The sequence below is a fragment of the Heterocephalus glaber genome, unplaced genomic scaffold (assembly GCF_053883595.1).
Source record: "Heterocephalus glaber isolate CG9 unplaced genomic scaffold, H.glaber_assembly_v1.0 deba00001606, whole genome shotgun sequence".
Lineage (NCBI taxonomy): Eukaryota > Metazoa > Chordata > Mammalia > Rodentia > Bathyergidae > Heterocephalus > Heterocephalus glaber.
In genome coordinates this window covers 12,147,759-12,170,503 of record NW_028258377.1, presented here as the reverse complement: position 1 = coordinate 12,170,503, position 22,745 = coordinate 12,147,759, and the positions used below count along the sequence as shown (strand labels likewise).

Here is a 22,745-nt window from a genome sequence, read left to right as displayed (position 1 = left end):
GTGAACTGAGTAAAGCAGATGGCCAGTGTCACTGGGCATCTTCCATCAGTCTTCTCCTACCCTCAGTGCTCCTGGCCTTCAGAATCAGACTGGAATCTGTACCATCAGCTACCAGTTCTCAGACCTTCAGAGTATGCTGTCTTCTCCCCTCAGCTTCTAGGTTGCAGAAGGCAGTCTGTGAGAGTTCTCAGCCTCCATAATCATGTGGACCAATACCTTAAAATAAATATCTTCATATCTGTCTATATCTATATCATTTATTAGTTCTTTTTCTCTGGAGAACTTAGCTAATACACAAGGCAATGATATTTTCTTCACTACTTTTATTTAAGATTGTATTAGAGATTCCAAGCAGCACATTAAGGCATTACTCACCTGTATCAATCAGTGCTTACTAGGGAAACAGATTTAATACAAGATATATAAATATATAAGAATTTACAAACACACACACACACACAAAGAATTTACAAGATTGGCTTACAGTGGCTGCCCACAGAGTCAGATGTGGAAGAATGCAAGAGGTCTGTCTGTGCACTGGAGATCCAAAGGATCAGTGAAAGGCATGGAGCCCACTGTACTGCCCCATGTACTGCCCCATGTGAGTCCATATCAGGTGGCTGAAGGGTCTGTGCTGGAAGCCATGAGATGATATCTAAGGTGAAGGTGAAGGTGAAGACTGGAGCCCCTCCAAAAAAACCAGAAGCGATCTTTCCTTTTTTGTTTTCCCTTTACACCATGCAGGTGACAAACTGCCCTAAGGTGGGCTTCTGTCTTCAATAAATCCCCTTGGCCACACTCAGAACTATGCTGATCCAGTTTAGTTGGGTGTCTCTTACTCAAGTTGTCACAGTCAGTTAACTATCACACCACCCAAAAACATTAGAAGGAAAGAAGTAAAACCCTTTTTAGTTGCAGATGACACAGTTCCATGTGTCTGAAAGAATCCATAAAAATCTACTATAACTAACAAATGAATTTAGCAGTCACAGGACACAAAATCATTATACAAAAATAAGTTGTATTGCTATATGCTAGCAATCAGAAATCACCCTGTTATGGCTTACATCTAGATCCTCCCCCCCAAAGCCTCATACACTCATAGGTGGGGCTTTAGGGTGCTGAGTGGGTCATGGATGTGTGATAATCATGACTGGATTAGTGCACTGATGGGTTTATAGCTGGATGTGTGGTTGTGAGATAAAGCCTGGGGGGAAGAGTTGGGTCACTGAGGATACGGCCTGTATCCTTTTTACTCCCTTGAGTTGTACTGCTTTCTGAGAATAGATTTTTTTTTTCCAGAACCAGGGATTGAACTCAGGACCTTGTGCTTGCCAGGCAGGCACTGGCACCACTGAGCTAAACCTCTGGCCCAAGTTCTACTGCTTTCTGCCTCTCTTGCCATGGATGTTTTTCTTTTGCGATGCCCCTCTACCATGCAACCCTGCCTTGGAGCCAGCCAACTGTGGACTGAAACCTCTACAGTGAGCCAAAATAGATGTTTTCTTCTTCAATTTGTGAGTGTCAGGTATTTTGTCCCAGCAATGAGAAAGTAACTAAGACACCTAGAAAGTAATTAACAATTGTATTCATAATAACATTAAAAAGTGCATGATTTTTGTACCTAATACTATAAAATATTACTAAGATAAAGCAGAAATAAATGAATATAATAAAATCAATTTTAATGACTCAGAATACAGTATTTTCAAGATAAAAATTGTCCCCCACTTATCCTATAGATTCAGCACAATCTCTATCAAATTTCTGTAAAAAATGACAAGGGGATCCTAAATTGTACATGAAAAAATAAAGGACCTAGGAAGAATAAAGATAATTTTGAAAAATAAGAACAAATTTTGAAGGCTTACACTACAAAATTTCAAAACACTATACACTGTGGTATTTACTAAAATATAAGTAAATAAATCAATGAAACAGAATTGAAAGTCCAGAAATAAACCCTTACATTTATGGTCAGTTTTTTTTTTTTTTTTTTGGTACCAGGGATTGAACTTGGGTTCTTGCCCTTGCAAGGCAGGCAGAGGAACCACTGAGCTAAATCCCTGGCCCTATGGTCAGTTTTTTAAAAAAGTAAATGTGCTACTCTACCTTATTGGGGAGAAAGGATAGCCTTTCAACAAATACTGCTACCAGCAGATGAAACACAGATGAGACGGCAGACAGATATAGTGTGAAAAAGATGATTTCAGAAACAGGACAGGAGACCAAACAGTATCATTAAGTTCAAACATGTGGCATGTCAGTGAGGATAGTGAAATAAGGACCTTTGAGAATTCACCACTGTGAGAATGAGGTTTTGTTAATTTTATCTAGAGTTTTTCTTTTCTGTTTGTCATTCATTTCCACTCTAATCTCTTTTTCTTGTTAATGGGTATAGGATTTCAGCTTGTGAATTTGATGAATTCTGGAGGTGGGTTGCACAAAATGTAAATGTATTTAATACTGCTGAATTGAACATTAAAAGGAGTTGAGATGGTAAATGTTACATCTATTTTACACCAGTTCTTTTTTTGAGACAGGGTCTCACTATCATATTTCAGGGTGACCCTGAACTCTCTATGTAGTCCAGGCTAGTCTCAAATTCTCAGTGATCTTTTACCCTCCACCTCCCAGGTACTGAGACTACAGGCATCCGCTGCTATGCCCAGCTACAACAGTGTTTTTTAAATTGCTTTTTTTATTTTAAAGGAAAGGCTGATGTGACAAGATGAAGACATAGGAAGAAATAACCTCAGAAATTCTGAAGGTCATAGTGCCCTAGGGAGGGTAGTAGATTAAAAATCACAGTGTAGACTCATGTATATCAGTATAAAACTATGGCCCTATCCATATAGTGGGATGAAGTTCTCCATTTCCTAGGACCTGGTGATAACAGATACTTATTAGCTTAGTCAGCAACATTTGATGATGATACCTTTTATTCTTCCATTTTAGGTACTGTTCTAAGTCATTTTAAGTGCATTAACTGACTTAATGTTAAATATAATGCTATGAAGTAGATTTTAATAGTATTCTGATTTTACAAGTAGAGAAACAGTGTCAAAAAGAAGTTCAGCCAGTCATGGTAATGTGTACCTGTAGTCCCAGCTACTTAAGAAGCTAAGGCAGGAGGGTCATTTGAATCCAAGAATTTGAGAGCAGCCTAGGGAACGTAATGAATTTGGTAATAATTTGTCCGAGGTCATTCAACTGACTGATAAGTGGGAAGCATTTATTTGCTCGCACAAATTATGGGTCAGACTTTAAAACACATATTGGACCCAAGAAGGAGTAAACTCTGTCTCCTATCCCCTCCTAGAAGCACTAAATAGTATATGAACATCAGTTTGGTGTTTTAACATTAATATGTTCCAGCTACCAAGGATTGTTCCTCCATTCCAGTGATATGGCCATTGATACTCATAGGGAAAGTTTTAAAATCCTTCACTGGAAATGATTTTCTAAACTAAAATAACAGATGTTAACAAAAGCTAAAAACTGAGAATGGTCCCGTAAGACAAGAGCAAAAAAAAGCAACCATTGGATTTGGAAGGTAGTTCACTGGAGTAAGGTGAGATTCTTCACTGAATATGGGAGCAGATGTAGAAGCAATGATACAAGCGGTTGGGAACTAGGTCGGGTGCTGTCCGCGGTCCTGAATTGTCGTTCCATTCTAGACCAATACTACCAATTGTGGTAAAGTGTCTGTCTCTGTCTCTCTCTCTCATTTCTCTCTCTCTCTCATTTTTATTGTTGTTTAAATCCCAATGTTTTTATTCTCATGAACCAAAATTTTTTGTGAAACGATACAAATAAAAAGGATCATGTGTTTGGATGTCATATTCCTGTTAAATTTCTGTAATAAGTTCCTGAAAAATTGCTCTCAAGTTCTATATTTATGGGCCGGGGATTTAGCCCAGTGGTTCCATCGCCTGCCTCGCAAGAGCAAGGACCCGAGTTCGATCCCCGGTACCAAAAAAAAAAGAAAGAAGTTCTATATTTATATAATTTCAAATTTTAACAAACACTTCAGGGATCAGCTCTGACCTGTAGACAACACTGCACATTTCACTCTTCCATGACATCGGTCCAGCAGTCAGGCTGCCAACAGAGCTCCCTAAATGGTCAGAAACACAAAATTCTTACAGCCTGCCATGATATGCATATAAGGAGATAGTGTTCAAGTGGCTTCACAGCAATATGTCAAAGCACATTAATTCAGACATTAGAGAGGAGTGATGTAGTTTCCAAGTAGCAAAAGTACTGTGCTGTACTGATGATAGAACAACTTATTTCTGAATGATAAAAGGGCTGAAAAAATAAGGGCACTCTTCCCACTTTGCAGCAATCTTATTCCACACTGATTACCAAGACTACTGAAACTAGATGCCACATGGGCCGGGGGTTTAGCTTAGTGGTTTCGCCACCTGCTGCGCAAGCGCAAGGACCCGAGTTCGATCCTCGGTCCCCCCCCCCAAAAAAAAATGGAAACTAGATGCCACTTGTGAGATTTGGAGGAGATACTGGGGAGCTACATTCTTTTCCCATCTGTTGTTCCCCCCAAACTCTGGTAGTTCTCCACTATTTGCTGTGTCCTTTCTGGAAGATACACTCAACCTCTGCCCTTACCTTTTTATCCACTTGTCTGATTCCTATTCACCTTTCAAGATTTAAGCCCAGCAGCACTAACAAGTTTTTCCTCCCCTGGGCTCCTCAAGGGCTTATAAATCCCTCCACCACAGTGTTAATCATGTTGAATTGTAATTGCTTATTTATAAGGAAGTTCTTCAGAGACTTATAGCTGGGAGAGATAAAGACATGAAATTATACCTCAAATTCATTTCTATGCTCCATAAAGCCAGGAAAAGCATAAGTGTTCACTGGACAAAGGGAAGGGGGTGAAAGAAAGAAAGGAGTAATGGCAGGGAAGGGAGGAAAAAGAAAGAGAAGATGGAGTTTAAAAAAAAATATATATATATAGAGAGAGAGAGAGAGAGAGAGGAAAGGGAAAGAAGAAGAGGAGGAGGAGGAGGCTGTGCCAGGAAACTCTAGCATAAACAAACAGAAAAACTGACTGCTATAGGCAGAAGGTATTGAGAGATCAAAGAAAGAGGCAGAAAAATCCAGGATTACACAATGTAATCTTTATTGGGAGAAACATGATCAACAGCAGCTGTCCAGACTGGTGAGTCCCCTTGACTTGGGCCAGAGGGAGGATGCTCACATATAAGGACCAAGTGTTCAGGACAAAGAGGTTTCCATCTGAACTGGAATATTCCTGTTTTGTTTCAAGCTAACATTAAAGATGTAAGGCACATTACTGGTGCTGACAGTGGTAGGGCCTAGTCATAAAGCTCCACATACCACTCTTATGGTTTTGTTTATGTATAGTGTGCCAAGAAACATTTCACAGAAAACAGGCTCTGGTTACTCAGTCATGGTGTTTATGACTCAAAATGGTTCCTGTAGGGCTGGGGATTTAGCTCAGTGGTTTTGCTGCCTGCTGCTCAAGCGCATGGACCCGAGTTCAATCCCCGGTACCAAAAAAAAAAATGGCTCAAGTGAGGTCACGGTGGATTCCTACAAAGGAAGAAAACAAGAATGAAAGAAGAGAGAAAGAAAGGCAAGTAATAGAGTATCTAATTATAGGAAAATCCAAAATCTCCATATATTCTGTGCCTAAAACTTCTTGTGATGCCCTTTTCCATTATTCACATTAGTTATATTGAAATGGAGGAAGTAGAGATTGGATGCATCAGGGATAGAATGTGCTGCACATGAGTTAGAGATTCTGTATGCAGTTTGGTGTAGGATGGATCCTCTCTGTTTGCTGGTGGCCTTGAACCTTCCCAGTTCGCCACCTCCTCTGGACCGCTCACCTTTACACTTATCTTTCTTTCTGGCCTGTGGAAAAATATTTTGTACTCCTCATAACCCTAACTACAAAGGAGTTTCCTATGAAAGTTCTTTTACCCTGAACACCTAGTCACTGAAGTGGGGTGGTGGTGCTGAATGCAAAAACATCAAGAGCAGTATCACAGTGGGCTTGGATCCAGCCACTTGACCTGCTTTTCTTACCCCTAGACCATGATTCTCACAGTGATTGCCCTGAAAATTCTCTCCTCTCCTAGTTAATTTCCTCAGAGGCCCTGTCACTGGGCAGGTTCTGAGGAGGCCCCTCAAAAGAGAAGATGAGGGGGCCTCAAATAAGCCTGAATGCAGTTTTCTGGATGTGCCAGTGAGAGGCATAAGCTGATTTATTAAGCAGTGTTAGAAAGTGGGTGAAGATGGGAGTGTTTCAGCTTTAGGAGCCGATGAGGGTACAGCTCTGATGAAGAGGAGCAGAGCAGCCTTTCAGCAAAGGGATGGAAACAGCTTTTATAGAATCGTTGGGGTGGGCTAGGGTCTGGTTGATCATTATTTCAGCTCTGGTTTTGCAAGTGTTCTTATTGCTTTAGTGAGCAATTTGATTTCCACAAGATCATTGATTGTGCTTGGGGGATCTCAGTTTTGTAGAAGGCTTGGCTGGAATCCAAGGTAATTTTAGGTTTAGGGCAATAGCTGAGACTTCTGGGCACCCATTGGTAGTTGAATGGCCCTGTAAATCTCTTATATTGGTGTCCGAAGTCTTGCGGGGAATAAGATAGATTATATAAGTTTAGGGCTGATCACACTTGTGTTGCCAATTTTTAGATAGTCACTCACTAAATGATTAACATGCCTATATGCAGAACTGAGCAGGGATCTGACACAAAGTTTTAAGGTAATAAAGGAAATGAATACAAACTGAAGGTCAAGCTTTGCTTTTATCTTCCCATGGGGCATCTGTAGGCAAAAGCAGCTTTAAGTCCATGACTGCCTCAGAAGAAAACACAAATCATGCTTTCATTGAGTGACCAGTTAAGGGCCAAGGAGTGTACCTGCCCTTTGTCCCCACAGTGGTCTCTGTCTCAGCCTCACTGTCTCCTTCACCAATCCATCCTTCCTCAGGGCTTCCGGGCAGTCCACCCTATGGGCCTGTGCCTGGCTGGATTCCAAGATTGAGGAGGCTTGGTGCTCCCTCCTTTCCATACTCGGGGTATTCCCATAGCTAGGACAAAAATTAAAGGGAGCAGCTGGGCCGTGCTTTGATTCCTAAGAGTTAGGAAGCAATCGATTGCAGCCCTGAGGAAACTTTCTGGGAAAATGTGGCCAAATGCTACATCTTAGCCTAAGTCTCAGTTCTTCCCCAACCAAAATGCCACCTTCCCACAGTAAAATGCTTATAGTCTTTTCAAAGGTCTTCACTATCTTCCAAAAACCTCTTCAGGAAGAGTAATGAAATGTACAGTTTTGGCTGAGGTACCAGGGTGCCTCTCTGGGCTCAGCTCTCCTAAAAGCAAATCTGTTTTCCTTACACAAGAGCTTGCAGATGTCTGAGAACATCCTCTGTTTATCACAATCTTCTAAGTCAGGTTCCCTAACCTGTAAACCCTCCTGACCTCAAAGGGAGATTTTTCTCTCTAGTTTTTCATGCACGTGGGAAACCTCATTCTTCAGATTCAAAATTCACTCATTGTCTGCGATAAGATGAAACTCAGGAGAAAGGGAGAGAAGAGGACAATGACCCATGAGGATCAGGTGGAGGGAGAAGAAAGGGAAGATGACAAATGCAAAAAGTGACACAGGTGCCCTCTACTATTCCTCTCTTCCTCCTCCCACCCGTTTTTGTTTTTTTTTTTTTGTACTGGGGATTGAACTCAAGACCTTGCGCTTTTGAGCCAGGTGGCAACACCACTGAGCTAAATCCCCAGTCCCTCCCCTCCCCTATTTTTAAAAGACAGAGTCCCACCATGTAGTGTAAACTGGACTTGAACTTACTATGTAAGTCAGGCTGGCCTCGAACTCTTTTTGATCCTCCTTGTCTCAGCCTCCCAAGTGTTGGGATTACCAGGCATGTGCCACTACTGGGGCTGTTCCTTCCCACTATTTTCCTCCCCTCCACCCTCATGCCACATCTTGTCTTTCTGCTCCCCTATTTTCAAATATAGGTTTTATTATGATTCAGACACAGTGAGGCTAACAGACCAAGAGGCGACTGACATTAAAGAGATAGTTAGTCACTGCAGTTCCCAAGAGTACTGTATACAGGAAAGCACTAGGGGCTCTTAAGGGGCAGAAAGAGGGAAGGGAATTCTGGGCAGAAGACTTTACTGTAGTTTTTACAGAAACAAATTTGCAAGCCAAAATAAGCAGGCTTAAGATTGGCTAGTTTGATGGTGCTGCACCTGCCTCACAAGCACAAGATCCTGAGTTCGCTCTCCGGTACCAGAAAGAAAAAGATTGGCTAGTTTGAATGATTCCAGTGGGCTCTGAGGTGTAGAGGTTGCCCTGATGTCTGGTATCTGGCTCTGGGTTGATTAGGGCAAAGGAATATTGGCTTGGTATGTGAGAATTTAATAAAGGAAGTGGGGTGGTATGAGTTTTGGATGAAGTCCTTTGCTATATAGAAATTACCTGAGACGAGGGTTAGCTCAGTGGTACTGCCACCTGTTTCGAAACCACAAGGTCCTGAGTTTGATCCCCAGTACCAGAAAAAAAAAAAAAAAGAAAAGAAATTAGCTTATCTAGAAAAGGGATAGTCCCTCATAGATAGTGAAGCATAAAGCATTTACGCAACTTGCCTAAGACTGCCCAATTAACCTCTCCCTGTATATGAAAATGTAGTATAATTATGCAGAGGAACTGTTATAGCATTAGTGTAACAATATGCTATGTACAACATACAGTAGTATGAAAAACTGACACAAAACATTTTTTTAAAGAACGGATAACTTTTAAAAGGAAAAATAGGTCAGGTTTGATAACAGCACATACAATCCCAGCACTCAAGGAGGCTGAAGCAAGAGGATTACAAATTTGAGCCCAGCCTGGGCAACTTAGCCACTTAGTGAAATCCTGTTTCCAAAAAAAAAAAAAAAAAGCCCTGGGAACGTAGCTCAGTACAAGGGCCCTGAAATCTATCTGGATCAATCCCCAGTACAAGGGAGAAAAAAAAGGGAAGAGAGAGCCAAGCAAAATAGCTGGGTCTCTCCTGGGGGCCAGGATACTGCTGCCTCCAGTCCCGGAAAGCCCCTACCAGATTCAGGCTTTGAAAAACAAATGTGAACTGCTGAGGTGGGTCTAGTTCCGTATCCTTCCCCATCCCCACCCTGGAAACCAGGATTTGGGATTCTGGTCTTGCTTTACCATTAGTTGATTGTGTGACCTTTCAGGGCTCTTCCAGATGAGGGCCCATCTTCCTTGGCTGACCACCCACCTAGCATAGCACTCTGCCACTCAGGGGCTGAGATCAGTCATCTCACCCACAGGCCACTGTTGTGTGAAGGCTCATGAGTTGAATGTGCTGGATCACCACAGAAGAGGAGGAAAGGGGCTGCTCCCTAGGTGCAGGGGGAGACAGAGTGGGTGTCTGCCTCCCCACATTAGGGTCTCCTCCTGGGGAGTTTCTGCTTTAAGGACAGCTGGGTAGAATCAAAGTAAAACTAAAATTTCTGTCTAATAGACCAAGAGTCATCAAACTTTTTCTGAAAATAATCACTAACTACTGTAGGCATTGTAGGCCAAGAGTAAAATTGAAAATAGCACCTAGGTACTTGAATAACCAGAGGAAAATACTGTACTTCATAATTTTTTAAATTTCAAAACTCAAAAGATAATGATAATTGAATAGAAATCTACTAATGAGAAGAACAGAATTGTTTTTCTGGTGGGGAGAGGATTGCATTGAACTTAATTGGTTAATGTTCTCTCTCATCTAAATCTCCTGCAAATGTTTTTTATGCATATCATCTCTTGTTTCACACAGTATTGTCAAATACTGATATGAATCCACAAGTTTAATTCATCATATTCATTAGTTGGAAGGCATTTATAGGCATATACTTAGAATTCTACTAGCTTCTTTTGTCTTGACATTTGTCTTTTAGCATGTAATTATATTGCAAGTTAATCACTTCCAATTGAAGGTTAGGCGGAAGCCTCTCAATGGTAAAATTAAATGGATTTAGAAATATGGAAATTTCCTTTACACTGTATCAGGATTTAAAAAATGCTGCTGGATCAATAGTTTGAACTTGAAAAATATGTCCCCTGGAAGTTTGTGCAGGACTGAAGTTCTCATTTCATTAATCTTTGGCACCAGGAGACATGTATAAAGCAGCTTGAATACTTTTTGTGATTCTGACAATGTAACTTGACACAGAATGACTTTACTGAAATGTAAGTTTCTGTACAGTACAAGGTTAGCTCAGCAGGTTTGGATGTTCAAAAACTACATATTTCTTTTTTTGGTCTTTTTTTTCTTTTTTGGTACTGGGAATCGAACTCAGGGTCTTGCACTTGCCAGGCAGGTGCTGTGCTGCTGAGCTACATCCATGGCCCATCAAATCCTACATATTTCAAAGAAACTGAGCCTTGACTAACTCCTGAGAGATGACTTGTAAGCTCATGGAATATGCTACCTTGTGAGAGTGTAGTTATCCCTCAGTATCTGTGGAGCATTGGTTCCAGGAACCCCATGGACAAAAATCTGCAGATGCTCTAGTCCTTTGTATAAAATAGTATATTTGTATATAATCCATGAAATCCTACTTTACAGCTTCAATCATCTCTAGGTTACTTATAATCCCTAATACAATGTAAATAGTATACTTCATTGTTTAGGAAATAATTACAAGAACAAAATTCTATATTTTTAGCTCAGACACCTTGTATTTTTTAGATCCATAGTTGTTTGAATTTGTGGATGGAGAATCATGAATATGGAGGACTGGTGGGATATTGGTAAATCTGGAGTCCTGGATGCTGCCAGATAGTTTATGGCAATAGTTTCATTTATGGGGTTTGGGAGTGAGCTGTAGGCCATGCTGTATCAGTTTTGGTCTCTGGGAAGTTAGTCCCATGGGCACTCCATCCCTATGTTATCAATTTCCCCCCAAAACTCTGGACACTAAAGCTTAAGTAAGTTTCCCTGGCTAACAATACTTTGAATGTGTTGTTAAGATATCATTACTGAAAGAGTTACATTGTCCATACAACTCCAAAGGGAGAGACCAACTGGAAGCTTGCACTCAATCTTTTCTGAAATTCGACCAATGTAGCACCCCCCCCCATCCATCCTATGTAGTTCAGGATAGGCTTGAACTCTATGTAGCCCAGTCTGGCCTCAAAGTTATTGCAATCCTCATGCCTCAGCCTCCTAAGTGCTGGCATTATAAGCATGTGCCACCACACCCAACACTGATATGGAAAAGTTTTAGATAACTTAATAGATTGAATATTAAAGTAGTTGTAGAAGCAATATAAGTAATGTGTTCTTTTAAGATTTGCTTTTCCCATATATCCTTGTTTAAGGTGATGATTATCTGACTCTAACCCATAACTTCACTAACCTAACAAAGTTACCATGCCAGGGTGAATTTACAATGTATATGTGCCTATCTTGTGTTTGTGACTTGTAAATAGGAACTGGAATTGTATTTACACATCAAAGACCACTAGGGATGAGATAATGGCTAAAAAGGATATAAAAAGGCAAATGCTGAACAAAGGGTGCAGATACTGACCAGACCAGTTTCTGGCATTCCCGCCCGCTCTCAGCTCTTGAGAAGAAATTTTATTATTTTATCTGAATTCTGTGTCTCCGTGTATTTCTTTCCGAGATTTCTGCAACATTTGGTGCATTGGCCTGGAATCAGGAATGAAATAGCCCTTTTGGACATCGGCCCAAACCCCACTGGAGGGAGCAGCTCTCTGTCTCCTTGAGAGGAAAGGCACACCCCAGGGACTAATTTCCTAGGCTCCCCAATAGAACACAGAGGCCTGCTCACTGGCGGAGGATTGCCCCAACCCGAGGAGACTACAGAAGGAGGACTGCTGCTCTTGGTGTCTGTCTTTTTCCTTTGCTGGGTGAGAAAACCCGGGAAACCCCCTAGTCATTAACTTTCGGCTTCGCCTTGTGAATTTGTATTTTGTAACTTTGGGCAAATACAGCTCAGGGGCCTGATCACTCCTTGTGCTTTGCTATTTGGAAAGATAGCTCCTCCCATTTGTTTTGGTTCACTTTGTGAACTTTGGGCAAAAATAGTGCAGGGGCCTGATCACCCCTTGTGCTTTGCCATTTGGGGAGGTAGCTTCTTTCATTTGTTTTGGTTATGGTTAGGGGGCCACTGGGAGGGAATGTGATAACTTCTGAATAAATGTGTGAGTGAGAGAGTTCTGGATAGGAAAGTGTGTGAAACGAGCTGCGGAACCAGACAGAGGGAGGAAGTGCTTGTGCTTAAAGAGTCCTCCCTGAGTCATAGAATTTGTGTGTGGTCGCATTTAACAAAGGCACAATGGTGAGCTTAGGTGACAGCCCACCTTAGCCTGAACAGACCTTAAAATGGCTGAGAAGCCCTCAGCCAGGCAGGCGAGTGAGTGATCCCCCACCTTTGTTTGTCTTGCATCTCCGTACAAGGGTACCCATACACACACCAACACTCTGATCGGCTGATCTTGGGGACAGAAACATCTCATCCTACTGTTTTGGAATGCATGCTTAGGAATTTTAAGAAAGGTTTTACTGGAAATTATGGTATTAAGATGAAACCCCAAAACTTAGAGCTTTTTGTGAGTTAGAATGGCCCAAGATTTGCCTAACTTGGCCAACTGGGAGATCCCTAGGTGAGGGTCTCGTCTGGTCTGTCTGGCTAACAGTCACCACCCCTGGATGGGAACATCCAGATCAATTTCCCTATATTGATTTATGGCTCAAATTGTGCCACAGAATGCCTCCTTGGCTTCATATGTGTGCCCTGGAAGCAAAAAGCAATACTCTGGTCCTCCATCACAAAGAGGACGATGCTGAAAAGAAACCAGATCTAGATTGAGAGAATTTAGACTTTCCCCCTCCTTTTGAGTTGCTAAATTCACAGGTTTGGAGGAGGTGGGGGCAAAAGCATGAAAACTGCTTGGCTTCAGAGCACCATGCTGTGGTCAGACTCAGAAAGGATCAAATAGGGCTTACACTCAAATTTTTAAAAAATTAGAAAAAATAAGTAATGAATTAAAAACAGCTTGGGCCGGGGATTTAGCTCAGTGGTTCCACCGCCTGCCTTGCAAACACAAGGACCTGAGTTCAATCCCCGGTACCAAAATAAAAAAATAAAATAAAATAAAAAAATAAAAACAGCTAAAAAAACTCTGAAGGACATAAAACAGAGCCAGAGAAAGTAAGAAATTTCACAAGGGTCACAAATTTTAGCTAATTGATAAATGTATCTGTGTTTCAGTTTGAAAAGTTACAAATTTTAGTTAATTGATAAATGTATCTGTTTTAGTTTGAGTTGATGTTTAATTGGTGTGCTTAAAGTATTTCTTGTACATTGTAAATTCTTCACTTGTAATTATAAGATTAACTGGCTCTTTTCTGTACTTTGTTGATAAGAAATCCCTCAAGGTTACTACCATTCTATTGGCAGCCAACCAAATTTAAAGCGTAACAATCTGAGAATGAAAAAAGGGATACTTTAAAATTTTAACAGCTAAAGACTAGTTTGTGATAAAAGGTCTATAGTGAGATAAAAAATATATATTTAAAAGCTATAAGTAAAAGAGATACAATTTTGATATAAAAATTTTTTTATGTTTGTCTTGTTAAAAAGATAAAAAGGGGCCGGGGATTTAGCTCAGTGGTTTCGCTGCCCACTGTGCAAGCACAAGGACCCGAGTTCGAGCCCTGGTACCAAAAAAAAAAAAAAAAAAAAAAGATAAAAAGATATACAAGACCAGAAGGCCTCGGTATGTCAAAAGATGCATGAAAGTGATTTATCAAAAAAATATGTATGTTTGTTGGTTTCAAGTATGTTATAAAAAGTTTAAATATGTTTACATTAGTTGTCATCAAAGGATTAAATTCTAAATATGTTACTATAATATGTGTACATTGGTGATCTTCAAAGGGTTTAAGAGCCAACAGGTTACAATATGACCTTCTGCTATTGAGTTAGAAGAAAAAACTGTTGGAAAAAGGCACAAATATGTCAGACCAAGGTGCGATATTTGAGATTTGACTTTAAAAAGGATAAAAAGAGGCTTGGTCCAGAGAAAAAAGTCATTTATTTTCTGCTAAGGCCCCTCTAAAATGCTTCAATTATTTGATTCCATCTTTGTTATCCATTGTCCTAATTGGGAGGACTGTGAAAACCTTTGTAGAACTTTGTTAACCTCTAAAACATACAGAGAATTTTAGGAAAAATTAAAAAGTTAATGCCACTAGAATGCCAGGTGCTATACAGAATCCAGATGCTTGATATGAACAGCAATTTCCAGTAAATGTGCGGCCTGATTGGGATCCCAGTACCCAAGCAGGACAGAAAAATTTGAGAAATTATTGGACAGCCCTTTTAGCAGGAATGCAGGCTGCAAGTAAAAGACCTACTAATATGATTACAGTGTCAGAGACCCAGCAGGAGCCAAATGAGAGCCCTGAGAAATTTTATGAGCAGCTTTGCCAGGTCTACAGAATGTACACATCATTTGACCCGGCAGTTCCAGAAAACCATCAGCTAATTAATACAACTTTTGTAACCCAGTCAGCACCAGACATTAGAAGGAAAATCCAAAGGCAGGAGATTTGGGAAGGCATGAATATAATGCAATTGTTGCAATTATCTGGGAAAGTGTATGTGAATAGAGAGACAGTGAAAGAGAAAGAGAGCCAGGAAGGAAGATAGCAGTAGCTATGGGAGCCAAGGAAGAGAAGGAAAAAGAGCGACAAGCCTCAAGGAAAAGAAAAAGCAGGACTTGAAGGAAAGGAAGGATACTGGCACATTGTTGCCTGTGATGGAGGACAGTGACTGACACAGACCGGGCTCAATGCAGCTAGGCCCCCATGGGCCCATTGTTGATATATAGATAGGGGGCCAAAATATGTCCTTAATGGTACATAGTGGTGCAGAACATTCAGTAGTAGCAGCTCCAGTTGCTCCTCTGAGCGGAGAGAGCACCCAAGTGATTAGTGCCACTGGAATTTCAGAAAAGCTCCAGTTTTGCTATGAAAGGACATGTGAAACTGGAGGACATAAAGTGAAACATGAATTCTTGTATATGCTAGAATGTCCTAGCCCCTTACTAGGAAGAGATTTATTATCTAAATTGGGAGCTACAATAACTTTCACCCAATGAGGAAATGCATCTCTGCATTTAGACCCAGGAAGAGATCTCATCATGATGGTAACAACTAAAAGAGAGGATGAATGGAAGTGTTACAATGTGGATGATGTTTGCCAGGCTCCGGAAGAATTAAGAACTATGTTCCCTGGAATATGGGCAGAGGAATTGCCCCCAGGCTTAGCTAAGAATCATCCACCCATAGTTGTAAAATTAAAAGACAATTCAGCCGCATTGGTGTAAAATAATACCTGATGTCCAGGCAAGCCCGAATTGGAATTAAACCCCATATCATGAGATTAAAGGAATTCAGACTTATTAGAGAACATATGTCACCTTGGAACACCCCTTTGCTGCCTGTTCAGAAACCCGATGGGCACTGTAAGATCTACAGGCTGTAAATGACAGAACAGTAACGCTGCACCCAGTGGTCCCTAACCTCTATGCTGTGTTGGGTCTGATACCCCCAGAAGCAGCATGGCTTACTTGTTTGGATTTAAAAGATGAAAAAAAAAGACTCAGTTTACTTGGACCAGATTGCCACAGGGATTTAAAACTCACCCACGTTTTTTGTGGAAGCCCTAGCCAAGGACTTGCTTGCCTTCCCCGTGGAACAATATAGCTGTGTCCTATTGCAGTATGTGGCTGACTTACTGTTATGCAGCTCAACCCAAGAACGGTGCTGGGAAGGCACCAAAAAGTTATTCCTTCCCTTACAAGAAAACTGGATATAGGGTATCATGGGAAAAAGCCCAGATTTGTGTACAGCATGTTAAATATTTAGGATTTCAAATAACACAGGGCATGCATTGCCTAGAAAATGAAAGGTTATTAGTGCCATCCCTAACCCCCAAACAAAGAAGCAGCTGAGAGTTTCTTGGGGCAGCAGGCTTCTGTAAAATTTGGATTCTGGGTTTTACAGAAATCTCTAAACTCCTTATGAAGCCCTGAAAGGACAAGGGGAGAATCATCTGCATTGGACTGTAGAACAGCAGGAAGCTTTTAAAAAATTAAAATTGATTTAGGCAGCCACCCCAGCCCTAGGTATACCAGGTGTAAAGTGGCCTTTTATGCTATATGTGACTGAAAAAAAAAAACACCATGTGGCCCTTGGAATGTTGACCCAAGAAGTAGGCCCATGAAATCAACTGGTGGCATATTTGTCTAAAAATTTAAATTCAGTAACAAAAGGATGGCTGTCAGGTGAAAGGGCCGAAAACCAGGACCAGACCAGGCCACAACAAGCCTTTATTAGGGGAATAGATCTGCCAGGCTGTCTCTGAACAAAGGAGAGACAAAAGCAATATGGCCAGGGCAGGGAGAGTCTTTTATAGAGACTGGGGTGGGGTTTGTAGGGGCTGAGGTGGGGTTGAGTGAGGTAGTGACTAGGGAATGGAGGAGCTGGTGATGTTACTAGGTGGTAGGAGGTGAGCGAGTATTAGGTTACTTTCTAGGCGGGAACAGGGGCATGCTGGGAAGAAGGGTTTATTCTTTGCTGAGAGCAACCATCATGGCATGACGTCACACAGGGGAGGGGGCAAGGCATGATAGGAAGAGGGCAGCTACTATACATAATAGCTGCTGAGGTAGTGGGAGACCTAACAATGGCCTCATTGTTTTAGGGCCTTAGCAACTTCAATTCTGTTGATTCAAAAAACAGACAAGCTGACTTTAGGTCAGGAACTGACTGTGCAGGTTCCACATGTGGTCCTAGAACTGCTGAACACAAGGGAGCATCATCGGCTCTCAAATAATTGGGTTACTCAGTATCAAGCCCTTCTCCATGAGAATCCCCGCTTGTGGTTTATTTCTATAAAAACTTTAAATCTTGCTACCTTCTTGCCCACAGAGACAGGTCCTCCTGATCATGACTGCTTGAGTGTCACTGATGAGCTCTTTTCCAGCCGCCCTGACTTGCAAATGACACCCTTGTTCAATGCTGACCTCGTTCTGTTCACGGATGGGAGCAGCTTCATGGAAGATCTGGTTCATCATGCTGGATATGCGGTAACCACAAAGGATGAGGTGACCCTAGCTGGGGCCCCCTTCCTTAGTCTGCACAGTGTGCTAAGCTCTGGGCACTCATACAGGCACTCTGATGGGCAAAGGGTAAAAAGGTAAATATATACGGACTTTTCGACACATCATTGGCATGATTTACCGAGAGCGAGGTCTTCTCATGGCAGAAGGGAAGCTAATTAAAAATAAACAGGAAATTATACAGTTGCTACAGGCAGTGTGGGAATCTAGCAAAGTCTCAGTAATATATATTGTTCAGGACATCAGAAAGGCAAAGACTTCATTGCACAAGGTAAAAATAGAGCTGATGCTGAAAGCCGAGAAAGACAACGCACTCAAAGCCCTGCTCTCACCACTCCGGAGGCTGGTGAGTCAACGCACGGCTGAAGAATGGAAGCACCAACAAGGACGACATGGATTATTGTGCTGTGCCAGATCACCACTGCCTTAAGTTTCTTTGTTTTCCAACTGTGGGTGTTTAGGCCTAGCTATGAAAAGTTTGATGAACAATATGTGACTTTTAAAACGGTAAAATGGGAACCGGAAGGCTATCCATTTACAATATTCTTTGATAAAAACATTATAGAGGACCTCGGGTAACTTCTGACTGTGGGGAGCTATTCTAATGAAAAATTATATTGCAAAGAGAAAACACAAGTTTGGATCAATGGCTCCCTTGTTGGACGAGCCACTGGTAATTGTAACAACTGTAAACAAGGTCAATGTAATCCTATATCTATGTATATGCCAGCCCCATGGGATCTTATTTGGCTACAAGGAGTAATATATTTCATTAGGACAAGAAATTAAAAAAAAAGATCTTGAGGAAATTCGAGACACACTTCAGGCTTTAGAAACCCAACTAGATTCACTGGCCAATGTCATTACAGAATAGGCGTGCTCTTGATTTGCTCACAGCCCAGAAAGGAGGGACTTGCTTATTTCTTGGTGAAGAGAGTTGTTAATATGCTAATAAATCTGGTGTAGTATAAGAATCACTAGATAAACTAAAAGATCAGATCAAGGCTGTTGATGAGAAATTTGGTATAGGAGAGCTGTCCTACGGGATTAATTTTACTTGGGCAGGATGAAAAAAATGGATAGGACCTCTTCTGAGTTTCCTTCTTGTTATAATATCAGTATTAATGTTTGGTCCTTGTGTCATCCAATGGATTTCAAAATTTATACAGTAGCGCAGTGCTGAAGCTCAAGACTACCAAATATTAGTGTTAAGAAATGTAGATAAACTGGATAGAACTTGTAATGGATAGAAGAATTATCCTGAAATAAACAGAGGGAGGAATGATATGGAAAAGTTTTAGATAACTTAATAGATTGACTATTAAGGTAGTTGTAGAAGCAAAATAAGTAATGTGTTCTTTTAAGGTTTGCTTTTCCCATACATCCTTGTTTAAGGTGATGATTATCTGACTCTAACCCATAACTTCACTAACCTAACAAAGTTACCATGCCAGGGTGAATTTACAAAGTATATGTGCCTATCTTGTGTCTGTGACTTGTAAATAGGAACTGGAATTGTATTTACACATCAAAGACCACTAGGGATGAGATAATGGCTAAAAAGGATATAAAAAGGCAAATGCTGAACAAAGGGTGCAGATACTGACCAGACCAGTTTCTGGCGTTTTCTCCTGCTCTCGAGAAGAAATTTTATTATTTTATTTGAATTCTGTGTCTCCGTGTATTTCTTTCCGAGATTTCTGCAACAGCACTTTCCCATGGTTTAATGTATACCATTTTGCTACAATAAACCATAACTGTGACTATAGCACCTTTTCTGAATTTTGTGAATATCTGTAGTGAGTCACTAAACCTGAAGGTAGTCTTAGGGGCCCCAACATAGATTCATAGAGCAGATCTGCTTTGCTTTCTAATTTCAGGTTAAATTAATAAAGAAGCATTATCAAGTGTTCAGTAAAAGTGACATTCAGTATTCAGTACCAGTGACAGAGTTCTTCTCATTTGTAAAAAGTTTTATAAAGATTTTAATCTCAATAAAAATCATATTAAAGCATTACCAGTGCTAAGACATCAACTTGTTCCGTCATAGGGCAAGTCAGGACATTCAGTACTACAGTTTACACTCATGGATATTTTGCTTTGTGTGTCAGCTTTCTATGACAAAATACCTGACGTAATCAACTTTTAAAGAGGAAAAGTTGGGCCAGGGATTTAGCTCAGTGGTGCTGCCGCATGCCTCGAAAGTGTAAGGTCTTGAGGTAGATCCCTGGTACCAAAAAAAGAAAAAGAGGACAAGTTTATTTTGGCTTACAGTTTTAGAGGTATCAGTCCATGGTTGCTCAGGTCATTGGTTTGGGGCCTATGGGAGCACATGACAGGAAACTGATTCCTTTTCCGTAGTGTCAAGTTAAGGACCAAGCCTTCCATACATGGGCAGCCAGGGGATATTCCAGATCCACACCATAGCACACTGGATCCCAGAAACCAAAACCCCTCTTGATTCTTTCTTCTCATATCTAGATCAAGTACAAGAAGGGCCAGTGTATCTTGCCTATTCTGGGGCAAGGAACCCTTAAAGCCAGGAATTCTCCACTAAAAACCATCCTGCCCAAGGTCAGAAGGAAGATTTCTTAAAGGGCCAACAGAAAGGCGTGCTATGATCTGATTATGGTTTATCCGTATATAACTGTTATGGACAAGCAAGTTAGAACAATAGAGATATGCCACACTCTGTGCCAGATTTGACTCTGTTTATTAAAACCGGCAGCCCAGGGGTTGGGGATGGTAGTGCCCGGGAAGTTCTCTTGGCTATGGGAGTCAGTTTGATTTTTCCTTTTAAATTATGCTTTCAGTTGGGGAGGGGTCAGGGGAGAGCAAGTGGAATCTTCCAGAAGCAGAACCATGCCAGATTAGTGGTGGGGGCCGGGGGTGGGGGGCACAAGGAAGTTTCACACACTAGGTGAGCTTCAAAACACCCTGCAACTGCAGCAAGTTTTCTGCCAAACAGGATACAGGGGTTTGGGGTGCTTTGTCCAAGCACAAGCACTTTGTCCAAGCACAGGTACAAAATGGCGGTGAGGCTCAAGATGGAGTCAGGTTGGTTATCACATAACTCATGTGGAAATTTGGTCTCTAATGTAGGTGTTGAGAAGTAGTAGGACTTTTAAGAGGTGCTTGGGTTTTTAAGAGAGATTAATGCAATTCTCTCCAGACTGGACTAGTTACTGCAAGAGTCAGTTTTAAAGGAAGAATGCTGCTTGTGTTTTGGCTTTTCTACACAAGCCTGCTTGCCCTTCTACTTTTCTGCTACATTATAATGCAACATGAGGCCCTTGCCAGAGGTGGCCATCCAATCTTGGTCTTCCAGCCTCTGGAACTGTGAAGCAAATAAATTTCTTTCTTTTATAGATTACTCAGTCTCAGCTGGGAATGGTGGTACACACCTTTAACTTCAGCACGCTAGGAGGCTGAGGCAGGAAAACCACAAATTCAAGCCCAGGCAGAACAACTTAGTGGCTTAGTGAGATCCTGTCTCAAAATAAAAAAATAAAAAAGGTCTGGGAATGTAGCTCAGTGTGAAAGACCTGGGTTCAAGCCTCAGTACCACAAAATGAATAAATAGATAAATAAATAACCCAGTCTCAAATATTCTGTTACATATCAACAGAAAATAGATTAAGGCAGCACTATACATAGCTGGTTTTGCATTATTATAGCAAATCCCTGCAGGGACATTTCTAGAAGTATAGAGGCCAGAAACTCAAGTTAGGACCTGCATTTCTTTTTTTTTTTTTTTGAACTTTATTAAATTCTTTTATTGGTACATTGTAGGTATACAACACAATTACATTTCTCATTGGGAATTGTACCTTTACATAATGCATCTTGGTTCTTATTTTTTCCCCATTCCTAGCCCTCCTTTCATGCCGTCCACCCTTCCCTATTTACAAAGACTTTATTTCCATTTTTTCCATTTCTCATCATTTTTCCTTTCCCTTCTTTAGGACCTGTATTTCTAAACAATGTCTGTCTCTAAGGCTTGGGATGTTTAAGAACTGGTCTATACTTTTTTTTTTTTTTTTGCCTTACCAGGGGTTGAACTCAGGATCTTGCGCTTTCGAGGCAGGTGTGGCATCACTGAGTCAAATCTCCACCCCTTGGTCTATACTTTTTAAAACAAGAGGCATTGATAATTTGATTTTTAAAAAATTAATTTTCACTGAAAATGTGAATGATGTACATTGCAAAAAATTCTTTACACAGCAGAAAATAGTATATAATTAAAAGCAAAAACATCTCCTGATCTGGTATCAGACTTTTATCTAATTTGGTCTTGAGGTTGCTCTCTGAAGTGTGGGTATAAATTCTAGCCCTGACTCCAGGAGTGTTTATAGTGTAACTTTCAAGGAATACTCCTTTATTTAGACAGATGGGCTTATGCCTATGTCTCCAGCTCATGACCAGTTGTGTCTCTTGATTATATTGACAGGCACCCTTGTGGTTCCTGTTTGACTTGTGTCTTCTGTTTCCGTACCAACACAGCCACTGTCCAGGAGAGCCTTGACAGGAGAGTTTGTTTTGGTTGTGATGGTCAGGTGAAACACAGGCAGCCAACAAGACACGTGACACACAGATAAGGTGTATCACTCGAAGAGCCGTGAGAGACATTCACAGAAGGACTGGCAGGAAGTCCAAAGACAGCGGTGTGTTCAACCAGTGGTGAGGAGTGAGAGAGGGAGGCTTTGTATGACAATACCTTTAGTAAGGTCTGTGAGTGTTATCCTTCAGGCTCTCCCTCAGAGTTGTGGATTGGCTAGTTTAAAGAGAAGGAAACTTATTTACATGACTGGTGTTGACCATTAGGTTTTATCATGGCATATGTTCGGGTTTGGGTCACAGGATGAGGAATAAGCAGGCTGTGTCATAAGTAACCACATGTGGAGGGGACAATTTAACTAGGCCAAAGGTGATAGTGTACAACTGGGTTTCAAATAACTTACATTAGTTCTAAAAATAGATGCTGAGACAGTGATGTATTAAACAAACTTATGACACCTGGTATTGATTATGAAGCTGTACTTTGAAAATTTATCAAAATATAAATGTTTAATTTACAAACTTTCAGTATGTGTTATACTTCAATAAAAAGTTTTAAAAATAAGTTTCTTTCCTGCCACAGATCCCTAGATCTCTATTCTTTTTCTATATACGCATACACAGTTACCTGTTTGTTATATATAAATTACAGAAATAATTTCTTGTATACAAATACATGGGTATAAATATATCTACCCTTTTATTTATATAAATGAAACTGTATGGCCATGTGAGGTGGCCCACGCCTATAACTCCAGCACTCTGGAGGTCTGAGGCAGGAGGATTGCAAGCTGGAGCCAAGCCTGGGCTACTCAGTGAGACCCTGTCTCAAATAGAAAATAAAAAATATCTAGGGATATAGTTTAGTGCAAAGGCCCTAGGTTCAACCCCCAGTACCAAAGAAAACAAAAACAAACCACTACACACACACACACACACACACACACTAATAA

The 22,745-nt window shown here is 40.9% G+C and overlaps 1 long non-coding RNA gene across 1 annotated transcript in view; it reads left to right on the top strand.

Moving 5' to 3' along the window:
• Nucleotides 1-22,262, top strand: part of LOC147822930 (uncharacterized) — a 62,884-nt gene extending 40,622 nt beyond the window's left edge. Inside the window, exons 2-3 of the long non-coding RNA XR_015444751.1 lie at nucleotides 1,303-1,517; nucleotides 11,706-22,262. This is a non-coding gene — a long non-coding RNA (uncharacterized LOC147822930). The remainder of the gene's footprint in view (nucleotides 1-1,302; nucleotides 1,518-11,705) is intronic.
• The last annotated feature ends 483 nt before the right edge of the window (nucleotides 22,263-22,745 follow it).